Here is a 17587-nt window from a genome sequence, read left to right as displayed (position 1 = left end):
GTGCATCTTTAGATGCAACTGGATTCGAATCGGAGCGCGGTACGTGACTGAAATGAATGAAATGATTCGAAATGTTTTGAAATGTTAGAAATGTTTAGAAATGTTCTGAAATGAGAAATGACTTGGTATCGAACTGACGTCGATAAGAAATTGCGAATTGCGAATCACAACGGTTGTCTACTGACGCGTGGTAACAATTTAGACATGCCTGAAATGAAGCGACGTCTACGTCGTGGTGGTTTTTCAAATAACGAGAAATGGTAACATAACGATGGTGCGAGTGGTATGCATTGCGGTACGTTGTGAAATTTGCGAGTGATTCGTGAGTCTGATATCACAGTTTAGTGACATGATATCTAACAATGCGTGAAAACAAAAGTCCGACGGGACCCTACCTGCGACAGCCGAGCCGGACGCGTGGTACGAACTACGAATCGGTAACACGGACTTCGAAACTCTTGAGCACGGAAATTGCGAATGCGGGAATTTTGCGAGACAAGAACTTGCGGACGCTGGTATTGGAATCGTTGGCCTAGTGACGTATACCGCGCACAGGAAACCGACAAGCACCACAGGTGAGCGGGCTGCTTAAATACCCCCCGGGCTCCTCCCATAAATTCAGGCCACCATACTGGCCTTCCTACATATATATATATATATATATATATATATATATATATATATATATATATATATATATTTTTTTTTTTTTTTTTTTTTTAATGGATGGACTTAGGCAGGAATGCTGCTCGGAATCATGGGACCCTGTACCTACATGACAGCCCCCCCATTCAAGTGAAAGTGGCCTCTTTCTGAAGATTGATCCAGATTGTTGATTGCTCTTTGGAGAGCAACACTAGTGTAAAATAGCCCTTGCAGTTCATTCAGACTAGCATGCTCCCTGAAGAGCGATCTGTGTTTTGATCACTCTTCATAGAGCATTTTAAAGGTGGTAAGGAGGCATTGTATTGCCTAAAATGCCCCATGAAGAGTGATCTGAACATGTATTGCCCTTCAGAGGACATTGCTAGCTTGAACAAGCTATTTTACACTAGTGTTGCTTTATGAAGAGCAATCCACAATCTGGATAAAAATAATGTGTATTCTCTGTGCAACCACCTGAGTGACTAATATGTCAATAACTTTTTTATATTATAATGTTGCTGCAAAGCACCAAAATGTGTCCCCACATAAAATCATAAAAAGTTTTAAAAGAAGTGCTGCGCTACATGTGCGTTGGGGCTCATGCCAAGGTGGATGCCCACTGCCAGACCACGTGGTCCAACCTAGAATACCCAACCGCAAAAGATCTCTTTAGGATTGCTGGAAACTGGAAGAATTGGTATCTTGTATATGGTACCAACAAAGGGGCCCGAAAAAGACTGGGCCAGATCTGAGAGCATAAGAGAGGAAAAACATATAGAATAAGGATAGTGAATACATATCCAAATAGAGACAAAGGCACTGACTCACTATTAACCTATGTGTAGATTCTTACATTTCATTTGGTAGGTAGGTTTACAGCAATCTGTAAACATCCATTGCTAAAGGTCCTTTAAGAACTATAAGGATAAGCTTCACCACACTGGCAAACTAAGAGGACAGTGAGAGGGGAGCAGTTGGTCAGAGAGTAGACTAGAACATGCAGAGAATCCACATAGTTACAGGGTCAGGTAGACTGAAGTGAGCCAAGAGTAAACAATTACCTTTATATAAAGGGCGGCTCAGATACATCCAGGAACACAAATGCTTGTAGTTTACAACATGGCAGCTATAAAGGCCTCGGGGGCTCGAGATGTGGCCAATAAAGAAGAGAACCAGCACACATCACATTAGTGAATCATTCAAAGCAGCATGGACAAATGTTAACCATTCCAAACAAACATTAAGCATATACATGGTTATGATAATACATACAGTGGGGACAGAAAGTATGCAGACCCCCTTAATTTTTTCACTCTTTGTTATATTGCAGCCATTTGCTAAAATCATTTAAGTTAATTTTTTTCCTCATTAATGTACACACAGCACCCCATATTGACAGAAAAACACAGAATTGTTGACATTTTTGCAGATTTATTAAAAAAAAATCACATGGTCCTAAGTATTCAGACCCTTTGCTCACTACTTGGTAGAAGAACCCTTTTGATCTAATACAGCCATGAGTCTTTTTGGGAAAGATGCAACAAGTTTGTCACACCTGGATTTGGGGATCCTCTGCCATTCCTCCTTGCAGATCCTCTCCAGTTCTGTCAGGTTGGATGGTAAACCTTGGTGGACAGCCATTTTTAGGTCTCTCCAGAGATGCTCAATTGGGTTTAAGTCGGGGCTCTGCCTGGGCCATTTAAGAACAGTCACGGAGTTGTTGTGAAGCCACTCCTTCGTTATTTTAGCTGTGTGCTTAGGGTCATTGTCTTGTTGGAAGGTAAACCTTCAGCCTAGTCTGAGGTCTTGAGCACTCTGGAGAAGGTTTTCGTCCAGGATATCCCTGTACTTGGCCGCATTCATCTTTTCCTGGATTGCAAACAGTCGTCCTGTCCTTGCAGCTGAAAAACACCCCCACAGCATGATGCTGCCACCACCATGCTTGCTTCACTGTTGGGACTGTATTGGACAGGTGATGAGCAGTGCCTGGTTTTCTCCACACATACCGCTTAGAATTAAGGCCAAAAAGTTCTATCTTGGTCTCATCAGACCAAAGAATCTTATTTCTCACCATCTTGGAGTCCTTCAGGTGTTTTTTAGCAAACTCCATGCGGGCTTTCATGTGTCTTGCACTGAGGAGAGGCTTCCGTCGGGCCACTCTGCCATAAAGCCCCCCGACTAGTGAAGGGCTGCAGTGATGGTTGACTTTCTACAACTTTCTCCCATCTCCTGACTGCATCTCTGGAGCTTAGCCACAGTGATCTTTGGGTTCTTCTTTACCTCTCTCACCAAGGCTCTCCTCCCCCGATAGCTCAGTTTGGCCAGACAGCCAGCTCTAGGAAGGGTTCTGGTCATCCCAAACGTCTTCCATTTAAGGATTGTGGAGGCCACTGTGCTCTTAGGAATCTTAAGTGCAGCAAGATCTGTGCCTTGCCCCAATTCTGTCTCTATGCTCTTCAGGCAGTTCCTTTGACCTCATGATGCTCATTTGCTCTGACATGCGCTGTGAGCTGTAAGGTCTTATATAGACAGGTGTGTGGCTTTCCTAATCAAGTCCAATCAGTATAATCAAACACAGCTGGACTCAAATGAAGGTGTAGAACCATCTCAAGGATGATCAGAAGAAATGGACAGCACCTGAGTTAAATATATGAGTGTCACAGCAAAGGGTCTGAATACTTAGGACCATGTTTTTCTTTTTTAATAAATCTGCAAAAATGTCAACAAGTCTGTGTTTTTCTGTCAATATGGGGTGCTGTGCGTACATTAATGAGGAAAAAAATGAACTTAAATGATTTTAGCAAATGGCTGCAATATAACAACAAGTGAAACATTTAAGGGGTCTGAATACTTGAATGTCTGAATACTTGAATACTTGAATACTTGAATACTGAATACTAATGTTCTGAAATGAGAAATGACTTGGTATCGAACTGACGTCGATAAGAAATTGCGAATTGCGAATCACAACGGTTGTCTACTGACGCGTGGTAACAATTTAGACATGCCTGAAATGAAGCAACGTCTACGTCGCGGTGGTTTTTCAAATAACGAGAAATGGTAACATAACGATGGTGCGAGTGGTATGCATTGCGGTACGTTGTGAAATTTGCGAGTGATTCGTGAGTCTGATATCACGGTTTAGTGACATGATATCTAACAATGCGTGAAAACAAAAGTCCGACGGGACCCTACCTGCGACAGCCGAGCCGGACGCGTGGTACGAACTACGAATCGGTAACATGGACTTCGAAACTCTTGAGCACGGAAATTGCGAATGCGGGAATTTTGCGAGACAAGAACTTGCGGACGCTGGTATTGGAATCGTTGGCCTAGTGACGTATACCGCGCACAGGAAACCGACAAGCACCACAGGTGAGCGGGCTGCTTAAATACCCCCCGGGCTCCTCCCATAAATTCAGGCCACCATACTGGCCTTCCTATATATATATATATATATATATATATATATATATATATATATATATATATATTACATTAGGCTTCTAAATCACCTAATTACGCTATGGAAGAAAGAAGCTAGCCCAAGAGGGGCAGAAGAGGGGAGGAGTAGAAAGAGGCAGAGAGGAAGAATTATGAGAGCAACACAGGATACAGGATGGGAGAAAAAAACCTAACACAATGAGATCATTGGAAGTGTGAAGAGAAATTAGGAAGCAATAAAGGTGCATTCAAACCTGGTGTGGTACTATTTTTCCCATCCCCCTGATGAAAAACCATCCAAGAATGGTTTATAGGACATGGTTTCATTCAAGCAAGAAAAGTCAGTCACTTTTAATTTGAAAATCCAGCGCAATTCTCCTCTTCTCGGGTCCCTCTTTGCTGCTCCTGGCCCCTCCCTCATATTGAGTGCCCCAATAGTTAGCAGCCTCCTATAGGTGCACTGGAGCTGAGTGCCAGCTCCGTGTGTCCATTCAGACATGGAGCCCCAATCTGACCCCGCCCCCTCTATCCCCTGATTGGCTGACCGGCTTTGATTGACAGCTGCAGGAGCCAATGGCACTGCTGCTGTGTCTCAGACAATCAGGGGGAGTGTCCCGGATGGCTTAGCCATTTGTGGACATCGCTGAAGAGAGATAGGGCTCGGGTAAGTAATTAGGGGTGATTAGGTGGCTGCTACACACAAAAGGTTTTTTATCTTAATGCATAAAATGCATTAAGATAAAAAAAACCTTCTGCCTTTACAACTCCTTTAAGTGTATTATCTTGAATACCACATATAGAATATCCTATAAAACACATCAAAACAATATTCCAACATATAAAGCAAGCATAGTTTATAAAAAAATACTATATTTATTATTTACCTTCTACAGCTCTTTGTTTGAAGCAGTTGTAAACTGCTGGTTGTTTTTTCTCTTTTTCCGGACCTGTAAGGTAAAAGCATATTGTGCTAGTATGCATCGGATTCTGAAGGAAAGGCACAGGTGGCCTTTCCTTCAGAGCGCATGCACCGATGACATCATCAGCCACATATATAGTGAATATCTCCTAAACGGTGCACGTTTGGGAGATATTTACAGTACCTATAGGTAAGCCTTATTATAGTCTTACCTATAAGTACAAACTATGCATGGGACTTTACATCCTCTTTAACCCCCCTGGTAGTATTCCCGAGTGTGGCTCGAAGTGAGATTTCAGTACAATTAGCGGTAACCCCGAGCCACACTCGGGATCGCATCGCTGGATCCTGGAAAAGGTTACTTACCTTGTCCCCGGGATCCTGCGATGTACTCCCGCTGTGTACAGCGGCTGGATCTTCTGCTTCTTCCGCCTGATGCACTGTGTGCCCTGGCTTCCGTTCTCTGCGAGTGCCGCGACGCAGGGGGGTGGAACTGGCGGCAAATTCAAACAGTATAAAACACAAAAACACTGATACATTGTAATCCTATTGGAGTACATTATTAAATGAAAAAAAATGACCTTAGTTTTCCCCCAGTGCTTTATCCTGTGTCCTTGCCTGCAGTTTTACTGTACTATCTGTCTGGAAACTGCAGAGCGACCATGGAATCAAAAAAGCGTGCCTCTACCTCAAAAGCAGCTTATGACCTGCTGGAAAACAGCGACAGAGATACAGAATTGCTTGCAGAATTGAGTGATAGCGATTTGCGGGGAAGTTCGTCATCAGGCACGGAAAGCGATTTCAGCGGTGATCCTGCGACTGTGCCCACTAATGTGCGGACTTGGTGCTCGATTGACTACGGTACGGAGCACGCATCGCCCCCAAGATTCCCATTTACTGGAGCACCTGGTATCAAAGTGGATGCGGAAGATGACAACCCATTGGCATGCCTCCAACTCTTTTTGACTGATGAGGTTATAGAAAAAATTGTTACGGAGACAAATCGGTACCAGGAGCAAGAAGCTGCTACGCATCAGAGGTTTGCAAGGAGCAGAAAGTGGGAACCAGTGACCAAAGAGGACATCTGGAATTTTCTGGGCCTAATAATTTTTCAGGGAGTGGTGGGGAAACCCCTCAAGAAGTGATATTGGACAACCAACAAATTACTAGCCACTCCTTTTTTTTGGCATCTTCATGTTGGAGTACAAATTTTCTCTGATAATGAAATATTTGCACTTTCAAAATAATGAAGAATTTGATGAGACTTCTCATCCAGCACCAAAACTGAAAAATATTTGGGAGGTATATCAAATTATTCAGAAAAATTTCCAGCAGACCTATGTACCAGATAGAGACATCGGTATCGATGAAAGTCTAATGGCCTACAAAGAAGGATTCAGCTGGATACTGTATATTGCGTCTAAGAGCGCACGATTTGGCATAAAATCATTCATGCTCTGTGAATCCAGCACTGGTTACATATGGAATTCGGTCCTTTACACCGGGAAAGGAGCCAAATTCAATGAAAGATTCAGTAATTATGGAATGGCAACCGCTTCCATTCTTACTTTGACTGAGCCATTGCTGAATCAGGGCTACTGTGTAACCATAGATAATTTTTACACTCCTCCAGAACTCTATTGCCCTGTACACACGGTCGGACTTTGTTCGGACATTCCGACAACAAAATCCTAGGATTTTTTCTGACGGATGTTGGCTCAAACTTGTCTTGCATACACACGGTCACACAAAGTTGTCGGAAAATCCGATTGTTCTAAACGCGGTGACGTAAAACACGTACGTCAGGACTATAAACGGGGCAGTGGCCAATAGCTTTCATCTCTTTATTTATTCTGAGCATGCGTGGCACTTTGTCCGCCGGATTTGTGTACACACAATCGGAATTTCCGACAACGGATTTTGTTGTCGGAAAATTTTATATCCTGCTCTCAAACTTTGTGTGTCGGAAAATCCGATGAAAAATGTGTGATGGAGCCTACACACGGTCGGAATTTCCGACAACAAGGTCCTATCACACATTTTCCGTTGGAAAATCCGACCGTGTGTACGGGGCATAAGAGTTCCTTCTACAGCACAAGACGGATGCATATGGGACCGTTAGAGCTAACCGGTGTGACATGCTCAAGGCAGGAGAAATAGTTGCCTGGCAGAAAGGCAAAATGATGGCACTGAGATGGCGCAACAAAAAAGATGTGTGCCTAATTAGTACTATTCACAACACCTCTACTGTCATGGTACACACAAAAGGTGGAAAAGACGTAATGAAACCACAAGTCATGATGAACTATAGCAACATCGTGGGAGGTGTTGACAGAGCTGACCAGGCCATGTCTTTTTATCCAGCCATGAGAAAGCAACAAAAAAAATATTGCTAAAAAAATTTTCAGGCATCTTCTTGAACAGTGCCTGTGGAATGCTTTCATTCTTCTAAAAAAAAAGAGTGACAAGTCTGCATGCAGACTTTGTTTGGAAAGTTGCCGAACTTATATTTCTCAAGCACCAAACACCAACGACTGTAAATAGATCTGTACGTCGTGTTGCTGGCGTTGTGAACCCGGAACGCCTGACTGGTCATCACTTTATGGACCACATTTCACCAACAGAAAAGAAGACAGCACCCACAAGGATGTGTGTGGTTTCCTGCTCTAAGCGTGAGGACACTGGAAGGAAAATCAGAAAAGAAACCAGGTTCTACTGTCCTGACTGTGACGTCGGACTTTATGCTGTACCATGTTTTAAAATTTTCCATACCCGGGACGTTTACTGAAGCAATATGACTACTAATATTGCACCCTTGTTTGGCCAAAAAAAATTTCAGTGTTTTTGATTATATTATTTACTAAAGTTTATTGAATAAAAAGTATTATTATTATATTATTATTATTTGTTATTATTTATAGCTATTTATTATGTTATAATTTATGATTTTGTGTTTCAAACCTTATTATGCCCGAGATGTCTACTAGACTCTGGTTTGGACAGATTTAAGTTAGTTATTCCTAAGAATTACAGGCCTACAATATAAAACGCCAAATTTCCATGCAATATAATGGTATTGCTTTCAGAACCTAAAATCTGAAATAATCATACCGCCAGGGAGGTTAAAAAATAGCAGCTCGTCTATTATATTAAAACAAAAAATAGCAAATAACCTAATTCACCACAATATGCTGTACCAAGAAAAAGCTTGATGAAGCATATGAAATCAAGCTCACTAAATTGTTTCTAACAATATACCCCAATTTGCCTCAGGCGTTACTTAGATACTTAGAAACAGTCCCCAGATTCCAGTCCCAGGGTCAGTCTCACTGGTTAGCATATTTCGAAGCATCTAACAATATATTTTATTATAACAAAGTATTTACAAATATATAAAATACAAAAGCTTCATAAGACATTTTATTGAGGGGAATTCATGCCATCTAAATAAGCTGCATTTCAGTTACTACGCAGCATATACCTACCTAATAGGCCCACATACAGTATCTCACAAAAGTGAGTACACCCCTCCCATTTTTGTAAATATTTTATTATATCTTTTCATGTGATAACACTGAAGAAATTACACTTTTCTACAATGTAAAGTAGTGAGTGTACAGCTTGTATAACAGTGTAAATTTGCTGTCCCCTCAAAATAACTCAAAAAACATGCCATTAATGTCTAAACCGCTGGCAACAAAAGTGAGTACACCCTTAAGTGAAAATGTCAAAAACTGGGCCCAAAGTGTCAATATTTTGTGTGGCCACCATTATTTTCCAGCACTGCCTTAACCCTCTTGGGCATAGAGTTCACCAGAGAGTCACAGGTTGCCTCTGGAATCCTCTTCCACTCCTCCATGACGACATCACGGAGCTGGTGGATGTTAGAGACCTTGCGCTCCTCCACCTAACTTTTGATTATACCCCACAGATGCTCAATAGGGTTTAGGTCGGGAGACATGCTTGGCTAGTCCATCACCTTTACCCTCAGCTTCTTTAGCAAGGCAGTGGTCATCATGGAGGTGTGTTTGGGGTTGTTATCATGTTGGAATACTGCCCTGCGGCCCAGTCTCTGAAAGGAGGGGATCATGCTCTGCTTCATTATGTCACAGTACATGTTGGCATTTATGGATCCCTCAATAAACTGTAGCTCCCTAGTGCCGGTAGCAATCATGCAGCCCCAGACCATGTCACTCCCACCACCATGCTTGACTGTAGGCAAGACACACTTGTCTTTGTACTCCTCACCTGGTTGCGCCACACACTTGATACCATCTGAACCAAATACGTTTATCTTGGTCCCATCAGACCACATGACATGGTTCCAGTAAGCCATGTCCTTAGTCTGCTTGTCTTCAGCAAACTGTTTGCAGGCTTTCTTGTGCATCATCTTTAGAAGATGCTTCCTTCTCGGAAGACAGCCATGCAGACCAATTTGATGCAGTGCGTGGCCTATGGTCTGAGCACTGACTGGCTGACCCCCCATCCCTTCAACCTCTGCTGCAATGCTGGCAGCACTCATTCATCTATTTCCCAAAGACAACCTCTAGATATGATGCTGAGCATGTGCACTCAACTTCTTTGGTCAACCATGACAAGGCCTGTTCTGAGTGGAACCTTGTATGGTCTTGGACACCATGCTGCAGATCAGTTTTAGGGTCTTGGAACTCTTCTTATAGCCTAGGCCATCTTTATGTAGAGCATCAATTCTTTTTTTTCAGATCCTCAGAGAGTTGTTTGCCATGAGGTGCCACTTTGAACTTCAAGTGACCAGTATGAGAGAGTGAGAGAGCGATAACACCAAATTTAACACACCTGCTCCCCATTCACACCTGAGACCTTGTAACACTAACGAGTTACATGACACCAGGGAGGGAAAATGGCTAATTGGGCCCATTTTGGACATTTTCACTTAGGGGTGTAATCGCTTTTGTTGCCAGCGTTTTAGACATTAATGGCTGTGTGTTGAGTTGTTTTGAAGGGAAAACAAATTTACACTGTTATACAAGCTGTACACTCACTACTTTACATTGTAGCAAAGTGTAATTTCTTCAGTGTTGTCACATGAAAAGATATAATAAAATATTTACAAAAATGTGAGGGGTGTACTCACTTTTGTGAGATACTGTATTTTCAGCGATGGCACAGTGCCCTAGGTCTCACACTACCAACCACTTAGGCCAGGTGTCTAACCACACTTCCATCCTTCCTACTATTCCCAGTCCAGCACTACACTACCTTCCTTCCTTCCCTCCTTCCTACCTATCCTGGTTTTATGCCCCTGTACTCTTTAGAGGAAGGTTTTGCAAATTAAATTTTTTGCTTATTATTTTGATTGCTTTCTTCTATATTGTGCTTCTTTTGTGTTGTTGTAAAACTTTGAAGATGTTGCTGAGCTTGACACCAATCCAAATATTACTGATAGGGCTCTATATCAGAAGACTTTTGTAACAATTCTCTGTAAAGGGTTGATGAGAATTAAGACATTACATACTATGTAACAATATGTTGCCTTGTTCATTCCTCTATTGCCTAAATAGTCCCCTGCGTGGAGCCTATATGACTTTTTTACAACGTCTTGCTGTGCTGTCTAACGTAAAACCAAAATAAAGAATTGATAAAAATAAGCCGCATTTAGTATTAATCACCCACTTAATTATAATGCATGCCTCGGATTTAAATAGAGTATGGATTAAAACCTGTTATATAACAATGCAAATATGTGGGTGTTTATTTGTTCATTCAAGCGATTGTATGACAGATCAATCTGTTTCTATACTAACATATTGTTTGGGATACTGTACATCAGCAGAGTTTCAATATGTTTTTGACAGTTCCTAACTACTGGGAAACATAAGCCTGTCAATTTTCACTGACTTTTTTTTTAATCCCCATTGCTTTAGCTTCAACTTTCTGCAGCAACAGCAAAGTTCATCCTGATTTCCATATAAAGACTATATTTTTAGCATAAACAGTACAATTAAAAATTTCAGTGTTTTTTTTTTTTTCTTTGCTAATTTTTTATAGGGATTAGTAAACTATTTTTGGAGAAAATTGTACGTTGCTTGTCTAGATTAAGATCCTTATTGATGTATTGAAGTTATATATATTTTTTCTTATACAACAATTTGCTCTATATTCAGTTCCTGGTGACTTACGGCAGGTTCCTCCAGGCTTTCCTACAGGTTCTTTCATCCTGCGCTGTGCCAGCTTATTTTTTCCCACAGCCACTCAGATGGGGTTGAGTCATGATTCACAAAACCCATTATAAGGTATTGCAGCATGAGCGTGCAGCTGGAAACATCCTTTCAGTGTTGTTTGTTACTATCATGAAATATACGAGCTGAATTACTAAAAGAGTTGAGAAGGTTCACACAAAAATGTATGTAAATCTTCACTTTAATTGTCCAGTCAAGTGAAAGCCTCTGCATGCAACTGGGTATTCAAAGTAAACAAGAGAGAGTCCAACCATGTGAAAAGCAAATTCCTGTTCACTTTGAATATCCAATCACATGTAGATGTTTTCACATGATTGGATAATTGATGTGAATATTCGCACAATCTTTGAGCAAAGATTGTCAACTCCTTAGGGTCCCTTAAAGTGGTTTTAAACCCTCACATACACCCAGTGAAGTGAACAACCTCATATGATACACAGAGATTAAACAAATCCTTCTACGTAAGTTTTACTTGTTTATCTGCAGTTTTATCCTCTCTAAATCCCTTCAAAAGGGCAGATTATGTTAAAAATCTTTCTTCATCTGTCAGGAGCATAGAGGAGGGGGTGAAGAGATTGCAGTTAAAGTGCGTGAGAGCTGATTGGGGGAAAGGCACACAACCCCCTTCACACAGCACACATAGCAGAAGAGCTGTGTTCTGAATAGACAAGCTCTGTTCTGAGCTCCCCCCCCGACACATGAAAAAACTTTACAGAAGTGACTTATGCTGATAACAGAAGAACAAAGCACCAGAGAGAAACAACACTTAGAGCTTTGGGAAGAGATAAGTAAACACTGCAGATCTATGTGCTCAGATTCCATGACTCCACTTAAACACAGACTTTCCAATCAGTTTTTCAGGTGCAAGTGATGGATTGGAGGCACCCTGATGTAAATGACTAAATCTGTTTAATTACGGCTGCCCATAGAGCCATTATGGGTCCACAGACATCTGATGTCAAAATGTTGACTTTGACTGAAAGGGCACAGATGTCACAAAACTGATACCCATCCCATTCAGCTCTGAATCAGCAGGGGATCTTTTCATGGACGCCTTGCTCAGCAAAGTTTACAGAGCCCATGTGAAAGGACCCTTAAGCCTAGTACACACTAATAGGTTTTTTTTTTTTCGTTAAACCCAGCAGGGCTGAATGCAAAAAAACCTGACAGCTCCGGTGGATGGTAATAACAATACAATGCTAATACAGCGATCTCCCCTGCTGTGCTTTTGTGTTCTGACAGCCATTGGCTGAGAGTGCTGATCGTGAGGCGATCAGCAGATCTTTTCAGTCATGTCCCATCAACAGAAGCTGGAAATCAGCAAGTGAGAGGAGCCAGGACCACCAGTGGGGTACCCAAAAAGAAGAGAATCAGGGCTGCTCTGTGTAAAAAGCAGGAAAGTATAACCTTTTTTTTTTTCTTTTTTTATTTCCTTTAGAATCACCTTTAGTGAAGCATTAATCAATCCAAAATGATTCAATTGAAGAGATTGGCCTCTTGGAAGTTTATGAAAATAGTGGGAACAACACCTTTGTGTTACAGCTACAATTTTTTTCCTCATTATTCTAGCACTAACTCCACTTGCACAGACACCTTTTTGTCTTGAGGTTCAGTCACATCTGCAAGATAACAAAGCCAGATCCTCATTTGAGAATGTAGATAAGCAATACATCTTGGTTGACCCGCCCAGGCCTGTTTTTGGACAATAAAGGGGCCTCGGTGTACTCATGAGGTTATCCAAATGCACCCCCATCTTGCCGTTTCATGTGTCAAATATGTGTAAATACATAGAGTCTAATTGGCTGACCCTGAACTCGACTGAAGCTTAAATAGATATACGGAAACCTTTTTTCATGCAAAGAATTTGTAATGCTTTGCAACCATTCTTGTTTTCTAGACTTTCTTGATAGACAAAAACAATGAGATTTTCAACCTCCACTGCAGCATTCACGTGTAAATATATAGATATATCTATAGATATATAGATATATCTATAGCTATCTATATATCTATAGATATATCTATATTTATTTATTTTTTTATAAATGCATAACTGCATCAAAATCAGTTGTTATATTATGTAGTACAATTGTCACCTATTTATGTGGCACTTGTTCTAAAACCCCTTTTTAGTTTCAGGGTAAAGATATTCAACTATTTACAAGGAGTAGATCAGCCTTAAAACAAATTATTATTGACCGTTGTAGCTCAAGGCAATGTAGAGTAAATAATCCTCAACAAATTCACAAGAAAAGCAGTAAAGGTGTTCAAGTTGGATTTTATCACCCATATCTCACTTCTTCCAGTGAACCTGCTATGTATATTCACTTTAAAAAACGGAGACGGCTTAGAACTCACTGTACATTTTTAGAATAAATTACTCCACAGTGCTTGTAGCTAAGGAAATCAGTGAGGTTTTGTTTTAAAGAATCACTGTCACCTTGTCCATGTAAGGATGTGTCAATATTTAAATGTTCAATGCCTGGCCCCAGTTCTGCTTTAATTTATTGAAATTGTATACCCTTTTGCTTAAAAGACCTTATCCATGGCCTTTCAAAATAAATGGAGTCACTGTCACTGAAAGACCTATTAGGAAATCTGCATAATAATCATTGGAACATTTGTCAGCTCACTTATTAGATAAACAAATGGTTTTCTGCTAAGCTTATCAATATCAATATGACTGCTATCATGTCATTTTAAATTTAGTGTAGGCGTAGCCATGTTGATTACTTGCCTGTAATTCCAAGACACAGAGCTAGTGCTTAGAGCTCCCTGTTCTGTTTGGTTTCTGCTCTATAGATTTAACTAGAACACATTTAACTAGAACCAGTAAAACTCTGCTGGTTCTCCACTTCAAATCACCCAAGAACAGCAGCATGAATCATGCTGTCACACAGAGTCTATTAACAGTTTTACTGGCCTACCAGATGGATAGAATAAAAATGTTGATGCCAAAAACAACTTTATAAAAGTTACATTGTTTTATGTTGTGCTGTTGAAATCGTTCTGTGTAACATATACTCTTTAGAAGAATTACTTTTCCATCCCCATGCTGGGTAGCACATTCACCTCTTGTACAAAGTCCTGCAGCATCAAATGATAGCAAAATACATCTTCATATCAAGACAATAACAAACCAGCAATCTCATAAAGAAAATGTTGAAACTTATGGTCTAAAAAATTGGCTTTATATGCCTAAATATCATAATACATTTTTTATAATTTATTTTTTATTGCTTCTTATTGCAAAATGTGGAAATAGAAACAAGAGATTGCAGATTGCTTACAGAAGATTCATGTGCCATGATGCTTGAAGAAGCTCAAAAATATATATTTTTTTCTTATAATACAGGATTTACTTTGAGGTGCACAGAAATATGTATTATATACTATACTTCTTGGTAACACATACAATTACCTTTCACTATGGATTTCCTCATGTTATTACATTTTCTAAAAATAAATGTCTTTTTTATTGTATATTGCCCATATGACATGTGGATGCAAAGCTAGGTGGATTCTAATTTTTTTACACAGCTCTATTTAAAGACTTACATATGAGAACAGGACATGTGCACACACACTACAATATTCACACACACTGATTATTTCACATAGCAGTGTCATTCAGTAATGTTGCTAGAGAGGATTTGAGTTTGCTGCTTTTGATAATCACAGGTTTACCTACTGTACATCATCCCCAGTCCGGTTAGCTTTTATATATATATATATATATATATATATATATATATATATATATATATATATATATATATATATATATCTTGTATAACAGTGTAAATGTGCTGTCTCCTCAAAATAACTCAACACACAGCCATTAATGCCTAAACCGCTGGCAACAAAAGTGAGTACACCCCTAAATGAAAATGTCCAAATTGGGCCCAAAGTGTCAGTATTTTGTGTGGGCACCATTATTTTCCAGCATTGCCTTAACCCTCTTGGGCATGGAGTTCACCAGAGCTTCACAGGTTGCCACTGGAGTCCTCTTCCACTCCTCCATCATGGAGCTAGTGGATGTTAGAGACCTTGTGCTCCTCCACCTTCCGTTTGAGGATGCCCCACAGATGCTCAATAGGGTTTAGGTCTGGAGACATGCTTGGCTAGTCCATCACCTTTACCCTCAGCTTCTTTAGCAAGGCAGTGGTCATCTTGGAGGTGTGTTTGGGGTCTATGTTGGAATACTGCCCTGTGGCCCAGTCTATGAAGGTAGGAGATCATGCTCTGCTTCAGTATGTCACAGTACATGTTGGCATTCATAGTTCCCTCAATGAACTGTAGCTCCCCAGTGCCAGCAGCACTCATGCAGCCTCAGATCAAGACACTCCCACAATCATGCTTGACTGTAAGCAAGACACACTTGGCTTTGCAGATCAATTTAATGCAGTGTGCGGCCTATGGTCTGAGCATTGACAGGCTGACCCCCCCACCCCTTCAACCTCTGCAGCACTACTGGCAGCACTCATCTGTCTATTTCCCAAAGACAACCTCTGGATATGATGCTGAGCATGTGCACTCAACTACTTTGGTCGACCGTGGTGAGGCCTGTTCTGAGTGGAACTGGTAAACCGCTGTATGGTCTTGGCCACCATGCTGCAGCTCAGTTTCAGGGTCTTGGCAATCTTCTTATAGCCTAGGCCATCTTTATGTAGAGCACCAATTCTTTTTTTCAGATCCTCAGAGAGTTCTTTGCCATGAGGTGCCATGTTGAACTTCCAGTGACCAGTATGAGAGAGTGAGAGCAATAACACCAAATTTACACACCTGCTCCCCATTCACACCTGAGACCTTATAACACTAACGAGTCACATGACACCAGGGAGGAAAAATTGCTAATTGGGCCCAATTGACATTTTCACCTAGGGGTGTACTCACTTTTGTTGCCAGTGGTTTAGACATTAATGGTTGTGTGTTGAGTTATTTTGAGGGGACAGCAAATTTACACTGTTATACAAGCTGTACACTTACCACTATACATTGTAGCAAAGTGTAATTTCTTCAGTGTTGCTACATGAAAAGATATAATAATAGATATAATAATATTTACAGGGGCTAGGGGTGTACTCACTTTTTTGAGATACTGTATATATATATATATATATATATATATATATATATATATATATATATATATATATGTATATAGTCCAATGGATAAGGTGAAATGTGCTCTGGCAATCGTTCCCAGTGCAAAGCAATGAAGCCTTCTCACAGGCAATATATAGAGAAGAAAAACAAAGAATTGCTGCACTTAAATGTATTAAAATGCAAAATAAAAAAGTTACAAACAATAATGTGTATGTGTGTGTGTATATATATATATATATATATATATATATATATATATATATATATATATATTATCTATTATCTTATTATCTCAAAAAACATGAGTACACCCCTAACCCCTGTAAATATTTTATTATATCTTTTCATGTAACAACACTGAAGAAATGACACTTTGCTACAATGTAAAGTAGTGAGTGTACAGCTTGTATAACAGTGTAAATTTGCTGTCCCTCTAAAATAACTCAACACACAGCCATTAATGTCTAAACCGCTGGCAACAAAAGTGAGTACACCCCTAAGTGAAAATGTCAATTGGACCCAATTATCAATTTTCCCTCCCTGGACCCAAGGGTTAATTTTGTGGCAAAATACGCATCTCTCCATTTAATACACTGCCACTGCCACAAGGAATGTTTAATAGCTAACAATTTGAATGCGTCAGATATATGTGCCTTTGATAACCATGTGTTCTTGCCTGATCGAATGATGCACTGTATGGTCTGCTCAACAGAGGTGTATTTTAGGGAAAATTCCTCAGACAGAATGAACGAGTTTAAACTCGGTACATAGAATGAATGAGGCACTGACAAATCATGAATTAATTGGAATTTAATAGAAAATTTACCACATATCGGGCCAATAGGGTTAATAATTCATAGCTTGAATGGGGGTGACCGGAATGGAAAAATAACAAAACCTTTATCCATTTTCATTTTAATCAAATCATCAATTTTCATCGGGTCAGACATAGTTGATTTTAAATTAGGGCACTCAAAAGAGAATTGTGGTAATGTTACTAACCCAGTATGAAAATCTTCGGTAAACCCATCCACCAGAAATTCCATGAGGGAAGGGGAAGGGTGTGCCTCCAGCAAGCATTTCAAATAGTTGATATTGACCTGGCCTAGTCATAGTGGGTTAGATAGCTTCAGTGTACAAGCTGCTTTAGAATGAACCCTGAAACATACAGTGCAAATATATATCGTTCTGCATTGCGCATGATTACATGCCCTAGAGTTACAGTTATTGCAGATCTGAGCTTGTACACCTG

This window comes from Aquarana catesbeiana, linkage group LG01 (genome assembly GCF_042186555.1).
Source record: "Aquarana catesbeiana isolate 2022-GZ linkage group LG01, ASM4218655v1, whole genome shotgun sequence".
In the NCBI taxonomy this organism is placed as follows: Eukaryota; Metazoa; Chordata; class Amphibia; order Anura; family Ranidae; genus Aquarana; species Aquarana catesbeiana.
This window is presented reverse-complemented; position numbering follows the sequence as displayed.